The sequence below is a fragment of the Myiozetetes cayanensis genome, unplaced genomic scaffold (assembly GCF_022539395.1).
Source record: "Myiozetetes cayanensis isolate MyiCay16 unplaced genomic scaffold, myiCay2020 scf4, whole genome shotgun sequence".
NCBI classification, from domain to species: domain Eukaryota; kingdom Metazoa; phylum Chordata; class Aves; order Passeriformes; family Tyrannidae; genus Myiozetetes; species Myiozetetes cayanensis.
Genome location: NW_026087631.1, coordinates 6,980,599 through 7,001,205, shown reverse-complemented (window position 1 = coordinate 7,001,205; position 20,607 = coordinate 6,980,599). Strand labels below are relative to the sequence as shown.

Sequence of the window (20,607 nt, the reverse complement as noted above, 5' to 3'; positions counted from 1 at the left end):
AGGGCCCTGCTCTGTTTCACTTGCTCAGTAGCTGTCTGTGCCTGTTGCCTTCCCAAGAAGACTGAAGCCTGGACACACATCCCAAGTTGTCTACTGTCAAATTTCCCACATTCTCTAAATGTAGGATGAGGCGTAGGTACATTATTAGAGAGGGCTTGCCCAGGTCAGTACTAAATCAGAAAAAAAATCACATGAAAACTGATTCCCAACCCCTTTCTCTCCTTGCATTCAAAGTGCTCATATTACAGGTGCAAAGTGAATGTAGAGTTCAACTGCATGCTTTAAGTAGTTTAATGCAGATTATCCTCCTTTTGATTCATCATGTACAGAGCTGTTATATGCTCTTTAAAGTTTTGTTTGTTTTCCTGTTGGAGTCCTAAAAGCATTGAGAAATTTTCTCCTACACTCACATTTTCCACTCTGTTTTTCATTTTTCAGTTCCTCCAGAGGCTTTACTCTTGCATCCCTGTTTGCAATCACAACCACTTCACAGTCACATTTCCACTTTAGTGTAATACCTACATCATTATTAAAACCACATGCAGCTCCCTGAAAAACTTTATCATTTATTTCAGGAAAGGAAACAGTCAGCACAAGAGTATTATTAGTGTCATTGTATTTTCAGTCACAATGGAGTTATGATTTAGGATGGCCTCCTTAGAGTTTGATGTGCTTTTTGTTCCACAGCATGGTCAACCTGATGGCAGCAAAGGGAAATATGGCCAAATTCTTAGAAAAGCAGAACCATTCAATGAAACCTGCATTTAAATCAAAATAAATAGGTTTTGCAGAACACTAAATTCAACAAAGGAAGTATAATCTAATTCTTATCTCATCTCCTCTACCTATATTCATTGAGACTACCTTTTTTTACCTTCTCATTTGTTTCCTAAGAAGTGATATTTATAATGGATATTAGTGGGCTTGAAAGGTGTTGGATGCAGATATAAAATTAAATCAAAGCAAGTAAAGCTACTAAAATTCTAGTCAGGTATCGTCCTTGTCTGCACTAGAGTCATTAAAAGGGGATACTCAGAACACTTTCTATCCTCCCACAAGAAATGTCCTGGGTTCTAGGAGAGGTTTTGCACACAGGTTGTTATACTTGATAAGGGACAATTCTGTTTTGGATGGAATAGCAATTTACTAAAGTCACCTAAGCTGCCCTGGGTGTACTGTCTGGCTTGAAATTTCTCCCAACATGCCCATGTTACAGGACTGCAGCTGCAAATGCAAATGACAAGTACTCAGAGGGGAAGTAAGAATGATTCTGTAAGCAAGAGCAGCCAGACAAACGGTGCTGATCTGAGTGCTGGGCTCAGAAGGTGGCAAAGAACATCTATCCTCCATTATCAGCTGAAGCATCATCTCTCAGCATTGTAATCTTTTCTGGCCTAGTAGAAGTGAAATTCTTGCAAATCTTGGGAACAAAAATTATTTTACAGCATATCACCGTGCCTAGACCGTGAATGATCACCCCCCAGGGCATCATATTTTAAAACTAATGATGCCTTCTCCCTCCGAAGACTGGTTGTAGTTTCTTACTGGAATTCATTTGCCCACTGCAGGCAAACCCTGGTCTCCTCCAGGCACACCATGACCTGCAAGCTACATCCATGATGTGTTCCAGTTTGGGCTATTGAAAATGTGGTCCTCCCTGTCATCCCTTCACCGAGAGTGCCCTGAAGGCAGAGTGACAGCACCTAGACCAGAAATAGAAAGTCCCTCTACGCTCCTCACATGCATGAGAGGCATGATGAGGACACAGGCAAAGCAGAGAGGTTGAAGAAACATGAAAGCCTAGACAAACTTTTTGGGAAAAAAAAAAAGGAGGAAGAAAAATGGAGAAAATAATTAAAATAAAAAGGACCAAAGACAGAAACAGACACACCTTCCTTCCTTCCTTCACTAGCAGTCTTACTGACTTCTGTTCAAAAATAGCTGTTGGCACCTCCAAACTCTAGAGAGAGAAGCTAATGAGGATAAGGACAAGTCATCCCCTATATGTGAGCTTTGGCACAAGAATAAGCAGAACAAGCACTTTATGGTAGTGAATAGTTCAAAGTGATAATGGCAAAGGACATAAAGTCACTGGTTATTTTAAATTTTTTTGCAGTATATTAGTGAAATTTCAAGGTCTCTGGATGTTTTTCCACTGAAAACCATGATTTGTCTTACTAAGAATCTGTCTCAGTGAGTAAAACAGAGAATCTTCCAATCTTTCACTATGATACACAAAAAACTATTTAAAAGTATTTGAAAATAAATTATTGGGAGAATTAAATAAGCACTGCCATTTCTCACACTGGCTTCTCAAATCAAAAAGCTAGCCCAGAGACCTGTGTTTCATCTCTTTATTATTCAAAGGAATTCAAATCAAATAAAGCTATCAGAAATTAGAGTGGGTTCCTCATATTAAAATTATCACTCAAGTGTTACATTTTAGTGCTTGATTATATTGTATAACTTTCCAGGTTTCCTAACTGATGCAATACAAATTCACAGAACTGGTGAAATGACAAGAATAACACATTACCTGAGAACAAGTTCCAGGCTCGGAATGCAAAATAGCTATAACCAGGAGCTGCAGCTGTAGATCTGTCATTTGGTGCAGAGGTTTCCACAGGTCATACAGTACTTTTGGATCAAATCTCTATGTCAACAACAGATACATATGCAAATTCCTTCAAATCCAACCAATTAATTGGATTTAAGCCGAGAGATTTAAGGTCCAGTCTTATTTTCTGGTGAATTTTCCCACTGTTTTATTTATATACTGCTTCTCCTCAGGTCTTCGGATCGACAGTTCAAGAAATCAGACAGCCCCTGCTAATGACAAGATGATTTGGATATGTCATTCAACCAGGTGGTAAAGAAAAGTCACATACTTACTTTCTTCCTCTTTGCAAACGTGCAGCTTTTCCAGAGAGACTTACATACCACTTGTTCTTGGAATTTGCTGTTGATTTCACGAATATAAAACTATTTATTGTATTAACCTGAGAGAGTATGTGTACAACTGTATTAACACTTGATTGTCATGCAAAAATAAAGATGGTCACTGTAGAGGTCTAGTTTCCCCTTTCCAGCCCAATTTGTTCCTCACAGCTCTGCCAGTGGCATTGCCCCAGCTACAAACAATTGCAGAAGTCAGGAACTGCACAAGAAGAAAACTTCCCGTGCAGTAACTGCAATGAGACCACAGTGATCAAGGGAGACATAATGCCCAGTCTGAAACTGATGAGAACAATGGGATCATTATAATCTTGATAGATCTAGAATGACTGTTTAGGTCTTACTGCAAAACTATCCGGAGGCAAATGAAAAGTATAATGAAAAATGAGGAATCATGCACAGCATTTCAGAAGAGCAGGTCTAACAAACTAAAAACCACTGCATCTGCAGAGCCATTGAGCTGGAGCAGGCAGGCAGGTACAGCAGGCTGATTTAACTGAGGCGCACCTGAAACCTTCACTGCATCCATTCTTATGAGCTATCTCCAATCAGTGCTTGCTCAGAGTGTCAGTTCGCTGCTTTTCTGGAACACAGGAGAGAGGAATGAGGTTGGATGCACAACAGGCCCTGAATACATTGCCAGAGGCCTGTCCTAATATTCCCAGAAAACCTCCAGCTTCAACTCTGGCACCTGAAGCACCTCCTCCCACTCCTTCTGCACTGGCCTTGGTGTCTGCATAGTCGTTCCTCTCTCATGTTCTCACTCCTGCCTTCCTTGGCTGCAATTGCTTCTTTGCAGTAACTTTTTTTCCTGCTTAAATACGTTACCAGGGAGGCATTACTGCTATTCTCTATTTGGCTCAGATTTGGCCAGTGGGCCTGTCCTCGAGCCGGCTGGCATTGACTCTGTTGGACACTGAGGAAGCTTCTGGAAGCTTCGCACAGAAGCCACCCCTGTAGCTCCTCTCCCGCACTCCCACCCACCACTGCCACTCCTAAAACCTGGCCAAGCAAATAAAACACAGCATTTAATTTCCACAGTGAAGTAGATAAAATAGAAATAAATTAGATAAACTGTGAAACGGGGTTTAAAAACAACAAATACATTTTACCAGATAAAAAGAATGTTCTGCAAATTGTCGGGCCTGCTTGCTGCTCTTCATCTTCGTGGTTTTAATTATACCATGAAAGGCTGGATCCTGCATAGAAAATCAGGAAGAGGCAGAATTGATTCACTGAATTGCTGCATAAGTTAGAGTTTTCACAGTTGTGTAGAGCCAGTGACAGAACAGGCGAAGCAAGCTGATAGGGTAACGCAGATACAAATGTCCCATCCACAGCCCTCAGCTTTGGCCAACCAGCTGTGGAAAGACTGCCTTCAAGTAATTTTCTGAGCTTCTTTAGATGAGTATCTGGACTCATTAAGAGAGGTAGAAAATAATGACTGGTGGATGTGCTCCATTCCAAGACAATGCACAGGCATAATTCTTCCGAGACCGCGTTTCCTAACTAAGGATTCAGCTTTCTGCTCCCCATAAGAGCAATACCCTAGGATGTCGTCCTGCAGTGGGCCAGACCTACCATACGAATGCTAATGTGTCCAAATGGCCCCCATCATTGACTATTTCCCACAAATTCCTGCATGTCATGGCAAAGCAACTTTCCCTGGCCCACCATAAAGGTGGTTCTGACATCAAACCAGGGAGGTTGGGTAGGTTACCCACAGTCCATAAAGTGGGTTAGCTCAGATGTTTCTGTAGAACCCTTCTCTCCAATTATCAGCTCCCAATCCACAAAGGATTCCTCAGGCTCACTGTTCTGAAAAACAGCTCAAACTGCCAGAACACTTCTGAAGACAAAACTTTTTGCTAGAAACAGCTCTGTATTGGTGCAGAGCCAGATTTTTCCTGTGTCTTTCCTGTTAATCCGCCATTTCTTTATATAAAGTTACAAAATATAAATACACCCAATTACAGAATTTCAAAATCCATCCAGAAGAAGTAAGGGAGCAGGGCCACAATTAGCAAAGTCCTTAATGCAGTTTCATAAAGCCCACAGCAATTAAGTTGCAAAGTACCATAATTTACATGATCAAACAAAAACAGGAGTGGGCGTAGGAATGTTTGCTTCATAAACAAATGTCACGAACAGCTTTAATACAAGACTGTACAATAAGCAACAGCAGGGATAATATTGCTTAGTGATTCTGGCTGCTGCCTGCAGAGATTGAGGTTCCCTCCAGATGGGCCAGAGAGGCTGAAAAAGGATGGACTGTTTCTATCAGAGGTTCCCATGCCAGAGACAACAGCTAAAATTTGCCAAGATCCACATGAGTGCTCTGAAACGTCAACAGGAATGTTTAAAATCTCAGCATTTTCACACTTTACTGGATAGAAAATCATTACAATTTCCAGTGGGAAAGGGTTCCTGCAGGATACCTATAAATGCCAGCCTTCTGCCCTCCTTGCTGTCATGGTAAGAAGTATCTGGGCTCCATAAGAGCCTGTCCCTCAGCTAAGTGCCTGCCAGGTAAGGGCTCTGGGTCTCCCAGCTTACTTCAAGCAGGCTGCTGAAAACTAGGAGAAACTTGACTCAAAACTGTATTCATAAGCTGCAAGAGAAATGCGTCATTTCCCCTCTGCAGAAGTGTGAAAATTATGTAAAAATGTCACAAAATCCCCACGGGAGAGAAATCTGAATTTTAACCAGCTCACCTCCGAAATTCGTCAGCATTCTGGTACAGTTGCTGCCACACCAGACAAAACAAGCATAGCTCATCTTTTCCATCTGTGCACACAAGCTACGATAGCCAAGGCTGCAGAGAGGAATTATCTAGTGCCTAAAATCCTGTCCCTTCACCCTTCCCTCATTAAAGATGAGCAGGGAGAGTACAATATCATCAGCTACAAGGAAGGCTTTCACTGGTGAAAAAGCGTAAATAATGGTGTTCAAGAATAGCAAATGGCTCTTGGAAGCAATAAATTCCCCAACAATTTCACAGCTTAAAAATTGTAACAGAATCAGTTCTGCTAAAGTTCTGTAAATGTCACATCAGCAATTTAAGAAAATGTTTTCCAGCTGTTTTCCTCACAGAACTGTAAACAGCCTATATTTTAAGTAACACTATGCAGTCAAAGGCCTGAAGCACTTGCAGATGTCATGCTCCCCTAAAAGGGACAAAATATTCCAGTAAAATGGTCTTGTTATTTCTAAGTGCTGTATAATGCCTCAGTAGTTTTCAAAAACATGAATTGTTGAAAGATAAATGACAAAAAACGTGCCTGAACTGCTTCCCCATTTTTTTGGTGTCACACTTTTCACGCCAGAGTCCTCCACCACTGCATGAGCCCTTCTGTGAGGAGCACAAAGCACGGTAGTGTTGCCCAGAAAATCATGTTTGTTACCTGCTGTGCTACAAGCCAATAATTACACATTCAAGAGAGACATTGAGTTTTTCTTCCACATTTGTGCCAGCCTGTGTGCACGGAGGTTTTCCACAAGTGAAGCACATTAGTAGGACCTTCTGCACCCTTATCCATGCTCAGACGTTCAGAGTTAGCAACTTCCCAAGTGCAGCACTTCTATTACAATTGGTTAGTAGTCTCCATACAAGTCAGGTAATCCCATCTAACTTCTATGCATGCCCAAAGGAGAGGTCTTCATCTGGACAAGGGTCTTTTTCCTCATAGGTATGATTTTCAGTAAAATAATAACGATGGTTTCCCTAAGAGATACGTGGACCTTGAGCCTTTTGACAAGTTGGCAATGTATTCTTAGATATACAACATCTTGATTTACTACATTCTTGTAGCTTATTAGTTCCAGGATGTCCTTGACTAAGGAATGCTAACTGCTTGTTCCACTAATTAAGTGTTTGTTCCACTTTCTTGCAGATCAGGAAAGTCTTAATTAGCCAACTTGAAGTATATAAAGAACACCCCAACCTAAGATAATTTTGACATATTCCACATTCTGCAATGGCGATACTGAGGAAAACTGTCACTTTTCACACCCACAAATCAGTCCTGCTGCTTCAGTCTAGAATAAAAAAGAGGGCTCTACTGTAAATTACAGATAATCTTTAAGGTAATATAAAGAAAATATAAGTAATTTTTTGAAGTTCATTGTCTTCTCTGTGCTTAATTTTGCTGCTGTGCTGTGCAGGGAGATTGGATGTATACAAGAGTATAGTATTTGTGCTTGCATCCAGAGCCAGAAATATCTATGACACATGCATGCAAATACCCACCTCCTGTGATCATTAAATTCTACCACAAAACCTTTCAGCTGTGAAAAAGGTTCCTTTCCAGCTTTCATGGATGCACAGAAATGTGGGTGCCCTGTTCAGTCCCCCCAGGTTTGCAAGAGAAATGAAAACTTTCTTCATACTTCCACAGGTTCTGTAACTGGAAGGCCATTGCTTTAGGCTTCCCAGCATCACTGACTGCAGTGCTGGTCCCACAGGGAGAGTTTGGCCAGGGGCTGAACACTGAACCCACAGTATGATTGGAGATGACTGAACCATAGGAAACACTTGTGACAGCATGTCTAAAAAACCCCAAATGCACACATACACACTTGTTCAGTCTGTTAGAAGGGAATGGTGGGAATCCCCTATGTGTGTCACTCACAGCTTCTTCTGGAGGAGAATAAGAGTAGTGAATACAAAAACCTGCTTTGCTGAGTCTGAGTCTGTCAGATCATTAGAACTCTTTATCTAATTCCCTTGCCTCAGCATTTGTGACAGGTACATCTGATGCACTACATTGTAAAAGCCAGCAAAAATCAAGTTCCTCCCTCCCTGCCTTGCTGGTGCAGTTGCTAACCTGCCGTGGGTCAGGACAAACTCACCTTTACAGAGCCATGATCTCCTTCTCAACCAAACCAGACACAAACCAACCATGTATCTTTCCCCAGCCTCAGGTAATAGACAGCTGTGCAGATCTCTTCCTGTCACACACCAGGTGACTATCCAAGGAGCCATTGGCCAGTCAATCTCTGCACCAACAAAACTCGCCCTACCTGGGACCCCCCACAGCATGTTCAACATGTTTCCAGCTGTTCTGTGTTTGTTAGCCACAGTCAGTGTGTAGGCGTTGCCCCTGTGTTGAGTCATCAGGCCAAGGACACGAGTGGTGCCTGTCCTCGAGGGCATATCCAGCCACCACCATCCTGACTGCCTGGGATTCACCTCAGCCATCTGCTGCACCCTCAAGTCTGAGGAGCAATATGGGATCCTACTGCCAAATCCCTCTGGGAGCACCCAAGAGCTGATCCCAAAGGGGAGTTTGCCTGGTGACTCACTTCTCTGGAAGGCAGCCAGCAACGGGAACGTTAGAAGTCATTGGGGATCTGGCTATAGGTGGCTCCCTCGCAGCTCTTGAGCTATCAACACCTGCATACAACCTCTCAGAGAGAGAATTGGGTCATGGCTGACACTGGGAAGGACAAATTTCCATCCTGTCTCCGGCACTGCCACCTGCTGAGTAGAAGTCCCATGCCAGCACATGCCAACCCACCTGAGCCCCAACCAAAACCAAAGTGCCAATACAGATATTATAAACTCTTCTTCTCTTCCCCCTGTACACTGGATGGAAGCTTTTTCAAAAATTTAGTGCTCTGAAATGCTAGAAAACGTCAAAATCATGTAGACGTAATTAAAAACTTGAAGCAGACTACAAACTCTCTGCTCATGGTCTGACATATCTGGCAGAAAGCACAGCTATGGAATAACAGTTGTGCTGGCCATGGCAACAAGTGGAGACTGAAACAACTATTTGGGACTTTTAACTTTAAAACACTTCACAAGTGTTAAAACAGTCAGAAAAGCAAATCTGCTGGGCGGGCCTGTGTCTTTTTACTGCGTAGTCAGTGAAAATATCGTGAGAAAAGAAAACTGACCTCCTCCCTGGTAGCAGTTTGATTCCTCATGAGAGACAGAACTGCCAGCTTAAGCAGTGGATGGACACTGCTGTAGGGTTTTATTTGAGAATGGTATGGATTGAACAATTATATCCACTACAATGTTTAATCAGTTCTGCTGAGATAGGGGTATCTGAGCCTCTTGCAAGATTTCACACATTTGCTGGGCGTGGCAGCTCAAAAGAGACTCTGCAGCACCTTCTACAAACAAATCATCTGTGTTGACACTTGATGCCTATGGACTTTGTTCCTCATCTTGGATTATAAGGTTTTTAACCTAGACATGCTAGGCTTGTGAAGATTCATAGCCCTCAAAGGACTGAGTAACAACAACTTCAAATCTGACCTTGGCACTGCACTACTTTCAGGTTGTTACCTTCTTGTTAGCAACCTTCCTATTTATGGAAACTTTTCTTTGGCACAAATCACACAAGAGGCTACTAAAACTTTCACAGTCTTTAAAAACACTGTTACAGATGAAAGCAGGAGTTCATACGGTATAGCCCTCCTGCTGTACTGGTTAATTTGAGTTATATGAGAATTTTGTTTTGCATTTAATCCCAGGATTTGGGATTGGGCAACGTTGAATTTCAATTACTAGACCACACGCGGGTTTGACTGGAATTTTTAAAAGTCTTCAATTTATTTGGGTTGAATTTTTCTGTGACTCATTTCATTCCCAAGGTGGTCTGACAAAAGAAATCTGCTCATAGTTGTTTCTGAATTCTGCTTCCATATGGGCCATAGCATTTCTTAACATGTTTCAACTGCAAACTGGTAACTTAATAGCTAAAATATTTACTTTTTAGTCCTCTTATATCTTGTGGACAAAGCTGAAACCACTCCACTAAATACTGGGGGTTATATAAAGGGAATTCACATAATTAATGTGCTTTTCACTATTTGAGACTGGCTGAACAGAAGGTTTGCTAAACTGTATCTATTCATACCCTGTCTGGCTCCAATAACAATCTACCTTATGAAAACATAGAGGTCTTAGTTGCTCTTTCACCTCCATGTCTCTCTAAATGTGGATTCGGTGGTCCTTAGGATACACTGGAAAGTCTGTGACAGCTCAGCTGGGGGCTTGGGGCTCCATGGGTATGAGAGTCCTCAGGTGCGAATGATTATGCTTTGCCAACTAAGGAAGGAAAGATTTTACAGACTCCTATTTCTATTACTTTCAGGACATTTTTATCCAAAACACTTCTCTGAATTACTTTATTAAATCCAGAGTCCAAAAAATCAGGATATGCATCATTAGATGAGAAAGATTTTGATTAAATCAACACACCTACAACATTATTAACTGCCTCAAGATTTGGCAAGAATCTTCAGAAAGAAGATAAAGAGAAGGTTTCACAGTCCTGAGGCTGCTGGGTTTAACAAAAAATTCTCTTCAAATGTCTTTGAAATAGAATCTGTGCCTTCACACATAATAAAAGACCAATGAAGAACAAAGCCACAAGGCAAAGTTTTTGTTTTTCCACTCCAGTGTACTTTCAGATAAAAGGAAATCAATAGTAGCTGTGAGATTCACATCAGAAAGATCAACTTATTTCTGTATGAGCACAGCTCCCCGACCCCCTGAGGATGTTTGTGCTGTTCCTAGGAGGAGGTCAGCCTGGCCAGAGGGCAAGAAAAGCCAATGACAAAGTACTCAGCAGTGACATGAGCCTTTAGTTCAGCAGGGAAATGTTTTGTTATTTGCTATGCTTTTGGAACCTATTTTTAATTTCCTCTCTGTGCAGCAAAACTCAGAGAAGATTCCTTTTTTTTTTTTTTTTTTTTTTCCTCCCTAGCTTTCTTTATTCTGTAAAACGCATTTTTCTGCTTAGAGAAGTTTTGCTCCTCACGGTGGAATGGGGTTATCTTCCTTAGGAGATATGTCAAAACGTGTGTATATATACAGCAAGCAGTAGACAGTATGATTCTCTTTACCAAGGTACTCTAAATTGCTGACTGACAAATATTTTTACTTCTGTCCTATGCCGAAGTCCCAAAGCAGAGACCAGGCCCTTGCAGCAGACACCAGCAGCTTTAGCCCCTGTTGACGTGTGGATCTCACCCATGGAGTTTCTCCATGGACAAAGCTGTGGAGAAACTCAACAGCAAGCTGAGCCTGGGAATCGGGAGACTGTTTATCATACTTTGAGAAGATACCCTGTTCTTCACAAGACTGCACTAAAGTGTAGAGGTAAGGAACTGAGACACACCTTGCTCAACTGGGCATGAGAGACAGAGGCACAAATACTGGTCATGTAGTGAGCACCCCACTAGAACCGTCCTTTCTCAAAGATTCTACTGCTTAGAAGAATATTTTACACTATAAAGTTAGACTTCATCTTCATTCATTTTATTGCTGCGAACACTGACACTTGCCAGCAGCAATTCCTTGTCATATTTTTGGATTAAAAAAATTTCAATTCACTTCAAAACTTTATTTTCAGATTCAAACTTACTATGCATCCAAGCTGAGCTCCATCTCTGATCCACACATATCAAATGCTGTCTAAGATACTTGGCACACAAAACCAGGAGACCGAACTGGAGGAAGACTGATCTTCTCATCTTTCAGACTGCCAGAATTTTATTTTGGAAAAGGAAGTATTTTCCTCTTTACAACAGAATCACTCATGACAGAGCATGAAACACCTGAACAGAGTTCACAGATCAATTAACATCTATTAATTTTTGTCTTCCTTCAGTTTGGAGAGTTCTCTCCCTGAACACCTGGTGCACATCCTGAAGATGCTCTCTTCATGACCCCTTTAGCTTTGATGACAGCATGGATTCTGACAGGATTCGTTACATTTCATTTGGAAATTTATGAGCTAAATCTCTCAGACTGTAAAGTTACAAGCACAGGCACTTACAGAAGTTTTGCTGCAACATAATTCATATTGCATAAGAGGTAAACAAAGTTTAAATATCATACAAGAGACACAAATCACCATTAAAGCACACTGGCTGCACTGATAAGCACTGCAATAAGCAATAGACAGCATAATTATGTTTACTGATGTACTCTAAATTGCTCAAATCTTCCCTGACTGTCCATAAAATATTGTAGCCCTTAGGTTATAGCCAATCTCATCTAGAAGGAGCCGACTGAGACTATTGATTTTCATAAACTACCTGTGGGAAAGCAGACAAAACACCATTCTTTCATTCCCCTGTTTATGGGAACCAAAGTTGACTATTTGGTGTGTTAAAGCTTTTTTTCCAAATGGTCCTTAACAGACATATTGTAAGACAGAAGAAACATTCCTTACCGAGAATATAGAAAAATGAATTTAGAAAATCAGATGTTGCTGACCCTTCTTCTCATAAAATTGTACCTGCTGGGGTGCCAGAAAAGTTCTCCGTCATAAGTATATGTCTACATATGTTCTCTGACAAATAGCAAACTCCAGAAATTCAACTGAATGAGAATGGGACAGCTTTGCACATGTTCTAACCTTCCTCTAAGCCCTAAAATCCTGGGAGCTCTAAAGAAAACATTACCAGAAGGATACACAAATTCCCTATGGAAAAACTCTGTACTACCCCTTAAAATTCCTGGTACAACCCTTTCATTTTGTCAAACAGACAAAATGTTTTTTAAAAATGCTGAGGGATGAGTGCACACTTTGGGGTTAGGGAGAACCACCTGCTAGCAGTGATCTTTTTTCTTTGTGGTAAGAGGGCTAAACCAGGGGAGAGAGAGAATTTACTGGCAAAGGCAGGAATTGCTACAGCAGTGTAAGCTGTCTCAACAGTCCAGATGTGGAAACAGGGACAACACAGATGAATGTAATGCCTCTCTCGGAGCTTTGTACCTCAGAGCCATCTACTCTACTGAATGGGCACTGCAGAGAAAACCATCCCTACCCTCTGCCATGGTAGAGAAAAGCTTTCAGTGAGCTTCCTAAAGACAATGACTCGCTGTTGTCTGAGCACTGGATGTGGTGGTTTGAGGCACGAACCTCACCCGTGCAACTTACTCTGGCTCTCCCATGGTAATCTCAACACCTTTGAAATCCTCCTTTGGGAATCACCACTGGGCCAGTGTGCTGAGAAATGAGGAGAGTCCTGCTGAGGCTGGAAGCTCTCTAGCAAAACAAACCTGGATAAGAAAAGCAAATGAACGAAAATAAACAAGGTTTTGTGTCCCCAGGAAGACAGCATGGAAGAGGTGGCTGGTAGAAAGGAGGTATTACCCTCCCCCACCTGTACACACACATGGCACAAGGCAGACTCATCCAAAATATAAAAGTCAGGGAAATATTAAAAATCAAATCATAGCCAGTGATGAGGGAGGGGGGTAGTCTCTTCAGATCCTGATGAGGGAATTGTTGCAAGTCTCAAGAAAGACCAATGGCAGATTAATGGACAATTGCATCAATTAGCCAAAGGTTAAGTACTAAAGAACTAGTCCCCTTGGACCAGTCAGCCAAACACAAGGGCTGAAATGAACAGTGGATCCTGGAGAAGGAAAATACAACCCAAAAAAAGTCATCAGCCTGCAGCCTTTCATAAAATCTCCATTTCTGCCAATAAGCCCCATAAGGACTTTTCAAGAAAATGGGAGATTTATAGTTTTCTTTGTTCTAAGAATATTTATAACTTGATTTTGGTAACAAACTCACTTCTTCTTTTGAAATGTGCGTGTTTGTGCGTAGGCTGATGATTTTTTTTTTTATTCTGTTTCCAGTGCACAGTTTATTTTTAGACCTAACCTTTTGTTCTGAATTGGGAGAGAATAAAATAAAGCAGTGAAAATTCCCACAAGGCAGAAAAATATAATATATATATATATATAAAAAGGTGTTACAGAACAAGAGCTCTTGGGGAAGACACAGAGTGACCTCAGCCCTTCCCCAGGCCCCTATGAGGTGATCCTTCTAACTTTTCCTGTGGCAGTGTTTTAGCTTGCCCTCCCTTCCCACAGACTGCTAAAGCCCTGACCTTCAGAAACCTTTCTCCCTGACCACATTACAGTGTTTCTATCTGTTGTTGCAACGTGCAAAAGCCAAATAGCAGCCAGGCCAGCTCAAACTTCCCCGTCTAAAATCACCACCATTGCACGGATCAGCGAAGACCAGAACAAAAGGTTAGAAGATCTAATTGTTTGGAAAACACTGCAATCTTGAAACATCACTTACTGACATAGGGAAAGGGGAAAATATTTTGCAGAAATAACACCAAATAAAGGTATCTGCCTTACACAAAACCCACTCAAGCAGTTCTGTGTGCAACTGACGTCACTGCTGACAAGTTAAGCTGTTTATATTAGTGGAATTTAGCTTCATTCCAGGGTAACAGCACAGAAACAATAAGGCTCTCATTTTTGCTTCCTTAGTTTCTCATTTCAAAACACATTTTTCACGAGGAGACTAATCTCTCACTTCGCAGTATAATAGGCACTTATAAATTTTGCAGGACAATGGATGCTGGCTTTAGAAAGCTAAACTACGGATTGTATCGAGATTTGAATAATCATCACTGTTCCAAATCTCAATTTGCTTTGGCCTTCCAAGTCCTCTTCATACTCAGAAACGGCATCAAGAGCCACTTACTTACTGCCACATGGTTAAGAGACTGCACTGGCTCTGAAGCGCTAACCCAGAATGATTTCAAAGACGCAGCATTGGCTAGGGATGGACAGAAGCGCACACTGCACGTGGACTGTGATTATTCAAGTCCTTTCACTTGGGAGAACAGCACCTCTCACAGCCTCAGTTCCTCCACAAAGGTACTGCCCAGATGACAAGCTCAGTCAGCTCTTTTGCTGCTTTTGCACTTGCTGACTCAAAGCCTTTACAAGTGCAGGGGTCTGGCCGTGTCTCTCGTGCTGGTTGCTAAGCTGCACCTGCTTCCTCCAACACACCAACTGCGAAACAGCTGCCTGAGTGGAGCAGGCAGACCCACTGCCCTCCCTCCTCTGCAAAAGATCCCCTAAAGTTCTCACAGGCAACCGAAGTGGGAAGCTGCCTGCTCAAGGGCACTTCCCAGGGAACACAGTGCTGCAGGCCGTAACGCAATCCCTAAAGAGCGAAAACCTGAGGAGAAATAGCACCCTTTTATTGCTAGTGAGTACCTTCAGGTGCCAACTTCCTCTGCTATGGTACCAGAAAAGAAAAAAAAAAAAAAAAAAAAACAAACTAAGTAATTTTCTAGCAGGGGAAAGTTCTGCCAAAGGAAACAGACTGAAGTAAAGCATTGCAAACACAGTTCTTCTGGCACAGAAGCATCCATTTCTCCATCCATGTTCCCAACCACTTTCAGCTGCTTCCTGGAATAAAAGTGTCCCACAAGGTCCTCAGAAATGTCTGTGTCTTTCTCCCTGGCCCTCCTAGGTTTATCCAATTTTTTTTATAATCTGCATCCTGAAACTCCCGGCACAGCCATTACTGCCCATCTGCTGGAAATGCTTTGCTTTAAGGCAATAAAAACTGAAATTTGCAAATACTTTTTTTCTTTTTCCTCTTATATAATCCAGTAAACTGAGCATATGGGCAAGGTACTTCAAGGGTATTACAGTCAGGGCCAGGAGATGGCATTTGTTTCTGTTCTGCGCAAAGTTCTGTCAACTGAGAGCCAAAAGATTTTATTACTAGAAAGCTTCAAGCTTGTGAGTTGTTTCTCCCATGGCACGACCTGAAAACTCCCTGTTCACAGTTTTTAGACAGGAGGGACTCCAGCTCCTGGCATCTACACACAACAAAGCTTCTGAAGAAGGACTTCCCAGAGCTTTGCAGAATCTTACTGCACATCATCCATCAGCACCTTTTTTTTTTATCAACAACAGAAGTAGGGTCATAGACTCTCTTCTCAGTTCTTTCAGATGGTTTATGTGCATTTCAGAAACCATTGGGAAGTACATAAATTTTTAGCATTGTTACCGAATGGCTGAAAAGATCTTTTTTTTTTTTCCAAAACAACTTTCCAATCATTTTTGTTTGTTTGTTTTCCAAGTGAGATAAGTGCTGGGATAACCCAAAAGAGAAGAACCTTTCTCCACTGGTGAACTCCTACTCTTGTAACTCTCTCGTGCACGCACGGGTTTTGCACTTTGGTTGGCTTTCCTCCTATGGTTTCAAAGTTTCCAGTTTCCATTTTATTAAATCATGGAAGAGGATAGAAATTTTTCAATCTTTTTTTTTCTTCCCTCCCCTCCCTCCCAGTATTAGATGGTACATCTTTGAAAGGATTGCATAATCCTCTTCTCCCAGTTCACAGATTCCAGGTGCTGGTGCAAGTGCACCACAGCAGTCTTCCTTTACAGCATTGTTTCACCTCTGCAGCATTTGCCCTTTTCTTTGTGTCACAGCAATGCACAGAGACATCTCCATACTGCTCATGTGAGCACTGTAAGAAGAAGAGCAAGCAGGTCATTCTGAATCACATGCCTGACGATTCAAACCAACGCTAGAGCACAGCACAACACTGAGCACAAGGGAGATGAAGAGGTGTGCCCAATCAAGTGCAACTCTACCTCTGTTTCCAGGGTGTCATAGGGCCTTTCCATGGGCAGAGTAACTGTGAGTATGACCAGCATAATGGAGGTGCCAGCTTATTAATTCTCACAGGCTGGGAACTGCAAAAGAGCAGATGTTGTCATGAAAGTGCTGTGACTGCACAGGACCATCACCAAGAGTCACACACCATGGGCTTGAGAGCATTGCCCAAGTGCCTCTTGAACTCCGGAAGGTTTGGTGCTGTGACCACATTTTTAGAGAAAGCCAGCTCTAAGTAGAAAGAACAATCTGGTAGCTGAAAAATTACCTAGAAAAACACATGCTGAGCCCTGTGACTTCTGGGGGAAGGGTGGAGATCTTAATACATCTGTACATGAACACTGGTCATTTAAAGAATATACAGAGGACAGAGGAAACATCTGTAGATAACAGAGCTATAACAGCTCTTTTTCTATTGCCTAAAAGAAAATGCCTTTGTTACTGTGAGACCAAAGTTGCTGAAAACTGAGCAGGAAATTATGGAATCAGTAATAACAGCTTTGGAGAGGGGGGAATTCACAGCTTTAATTTTTTTAAAACTTTGGAAGCCCTTATGGAGACAAGGTTATAATTTTTCTATTACATCAACCCAGAAATGATCACAAGGTGTTGAACACTAAATGCACCCCTAGGCCATAAGCTTTTCAAGGTGGCAGTAATTACTTTTTTTCTGTCTGTAAGGCCTTTAGTCTAATGAAGCCTTCAGTCTATTCTTCACTCTATTAGTCACACCTAAAATGATACCTTTCTGCCATTACTACTGATGATTGCACTAGGCTTTTTGCAATGCTCTGCACTGTGAGGGAGGTTTAACATCCTATTCTTGGGGCAAGAATCGTACAGGAAGGTTTCTCACAAGATGTACTTCTTCAGGAACAGCAGCTGCTGGAAGCAGCCAGGAGGGCAAGAACTGAGGCATTCTTAGGGCAGATGGGATAAGCAGTCATGATGGCCAAAGGTGACTCTAGACAACTACTCCTGATGCACCTCTGCAATTAACAGCTAAGCATTTGTTTGCTTTTACACAGACAAAGAATTAGCTATGCAGGCAGCAGCTTGTACTGCCATGGATCCTTTTTTCTATCTGCCAGAGCAATTCTCCGCCTATCAAAAGCCACCACGACAAGGGATAAATACCCTTACCACTGTGAGTCTATCATCAGCTCTCCTCTCCTGAAGCCAGTGACTTTGATCTGAAACTTAATAAACATGACTTGACTGTTTCTATGTTGCTGCTTCTTTATTTATAAATTGTTAACAAGGCAGAGGAAATTCTTCTCATTTTTTCACTTTCACACATCAGTTTAGATGAAAGTCAGACTATCGATACCTTTATGCCCTTCCCAAAATGCAGCGTTCTGTCCCTGGTTTTCCCATTGTCCCTGAACACCTTTTCATTCGTCACCCAAGTTTCTTCATGTAACTTCTGTCTTTACTCTTCTGCCGCTCATAGCAGAGAATTGAAACTTCCTCTTTTCCCCTTCGCCCAAAGCTCCAAAGGACAGTGAAGACCCTACATGGCTGCTTCTTCCTCTGCTCTTCTTTCCTGCACGTTTTCAGGTAAATCATCTATTGTTATGGCCTGGTTAATATATCCAGACTGCTGCTGACTGGGAACCTCCCTAGAGACAACCAGGTAACCAAGAGCCAGAGCCATGAGATCTGGGCAGTCATGGACCTGCAAGCACGCTCTGTCTATTTCATAGAATCACAGAATCAATCAAGTTGGAAAAGACCTCTGGGATCATCAAGTCCAACCCTTGATCCAACCCTGCCATGGTTACCAGTCCGTGGCACTCAGTGCCACGTCCAGTCCCATCTGAAAGACCTCCAGGGATGGTGAATCCTTGGGTAGCCCATTCCAATGTCTGATTACTCTCTCCATAAAAAGTTTATTCCTAATATTCAACCTAAACCTCCCCTGGCACAGCTTAAGACTGTGCCCTATTGCTTACAGCCTGGGAGAAGAGACTGACCCCCACGTGGCTACATCCTCCTCTCAGGGAGTTGTAGAGAGTGATGAGGTCACCCCTGAGCCTCTTCTTCTCCAGACTAAACAACCCCAGCTCCCTCAGCCTCTCCTCACAGGACTTGTGCTCAAGTCCCTTCACCAGCCTGGTTGCTCTTCTCTGGACCTGCTCCAGCACCTCAATGTCCTTCCTGAACTGAGGGACCCACACTCTTCCTGATCCAGGCCAGGATGCCATTGGCCTTCTTGGCCATCTGGACACACTGCTGGCCCAAACTGGCAAATTAGCAAGAAGTCTTCTAATCAACAGAGATTGCAGGGACATGGATAAACCACAGACAACGAGGACAGGTCATAGTGATGTTTGTGAAGGAAATCTGTGCTTTACAAATGCATTGCTGTTCTTGGGATGCCTTGGCAAACATGCCACCCTGAAACAGTTTTGACGACTTGCAGCGCAGTCCTCAAGGGATACGACTCTACCATGGGATTACAGCCTAAAGCCCGCACAGAGACTACAATAAATGGTTAAAAGATAAAGGAAAAAGAGTAGAAGAAAGCAGTGTGTTTTTTTTCATCAGAGGAAAATCTCAAGAGAGGTGCATATTACTGACCTTTGCTTTTCCACACAGTCTCAAATAAGCTTGTAAAAGGTTAGGAGAGAAGCAGGGTGGCCAGAGACTTCACTAGCCTAATCACAGTTATCCAGACAAGAGCTGACTTTGCATAAAGATCTGGTAATATTGAGTGACTAGGCAATAAAAGAGCAGATTAAATTCTATGTGGATAAGCATTAAATTATGCATATTGGCAGGAAAAATGCCATCAATTTAATGTACAAAATGATGGTGTCTTAGCTAATGAAAACCACTCAGGAATGGTATCTTGGCTGATGATACACCAAAACCACCTGAGCAAATTTTTCCTGGCACTCAAGAAAATATTATGGATTTACAAAAGGTACTTAGATGACAAGAGGGGTGATCAGATTCTGCTTAAGAAATACACCCCAAAGACATTTGGAACAGAGGGAGGAGCTAATGACATTGACTGCTAGGTCTTCTCATACAGAACCAAGAAAGGGGGAGCTAGATAAATTGACAGGAGGTTCAGAGAGAGAGTGACCAGGAAACACTATTTTAACTATTTCCTCTGGTAAAAAGTTGGGCATATCAGGTGAACCTATCTGTCATAAGTTCAAAACAAATGAAAGGAAATGACTTACAAAAGATATAATTTATTGTGTAAGATAATATCTGTGTATTATCTCTAGATTCCCTGCTACAGGACGCTTGAGGTTTATGCAAGTTCACCTGGAGAAATCTGCTGGTAAAAGTCAGTACAGGGCAGCTAACTCAGATCTGATATCTGCAAGAGTCAGGGAGAGAGTGTTAAGAAAGAATCATGCTTGGCCCATTCTTACAAGTCTCTTGGTATCAGCTGCTGGTGGGGTTACCGAGCCAGAGCCAGACCTTTGGTCTGCCAGTTGAATTTACCTTCTTAGGCTCTTGTGATGATAAAAAAGCTTCTAGGAGGACTAAAGCACTACCATTCTTAGGAACAGGATAGGGGTTTTGAATCTGCCAGAGCCCGTTAGCAAGTTCCAAATTATCCTCTCTGTTCTTACGTCACACCTCAGGCTGAAGCTGAAATTGTTTTGTCCTGTGGCAGTGATAACTCACTACAGTTACAGATCTATAGTTGGATAAGTAAATAACTACAGAACTCTAGTCTAGCTATAGACTACCACTTGCTTCCCTGATCTGTTAAGTGTTGTCATTGCATTTATTACCTATGCACCAGCATATCACAGCTATACAGAACATGAAGGAAACAGACGCAATAGCTGGAGGAAGGAGGAGTTTATGGGGTAAAATAACTCCTGGTGACACTGTTGTCATTCTTTGCAGCACATTTTCTAGGCAAGGTGCAAATCTATCTAATTATAGATTAAAATTACAAAGCCTAGTGTGATGGAATAGCAACACCTGCCAAGATCAATAATGTCAAAAGGTGGACATAATTAAAAACAGTAAAGTTGTAACCCCGCCAAGGATGGGCTCTGGCACACTGTAGGGAACAGCTCGGGACAGTGCTGTTCCAACATCCTGACTAAGCTATGGCCATTTTCTAAGTTTTGCAATTACTCCAGTTAAGTAATGCTATTTTCCTCTAATATTCACTTTCCCCTAAAGAAAAAAAGTGCTCATTTCCATATAACCTCAAGGGGCACAGGTTCCATGTACTGTGAGTCTGATC

General features: G+C 42.0%; 1 long non-coding RNA gene across 1 annotated transcript; it reads right to left on the bottom strand.

The window, feature by feature from the left end:
• Positions 1 to 1,909: 1,909 nt before the first annotated feature.
• LOC126647151 (uncharacterized) lies at positions 1,910 to 4,149 on the bottom strand. Its single transcript, XR_007630514.1, has 3 exons — positions 4,068 to 4,149; positions 3,463 to 3,538; positions 1,910 to 2,829 (listed from the first exon to the last, which is right to left on the bottom strand). It is a non-coding gene; the product is annotated as an uncharacterized LOC126647151 (long non-coding RNA).
• Between the last annotated feature and the right edge of the window lie 16,458 nt (positions 4,150 to 20,607).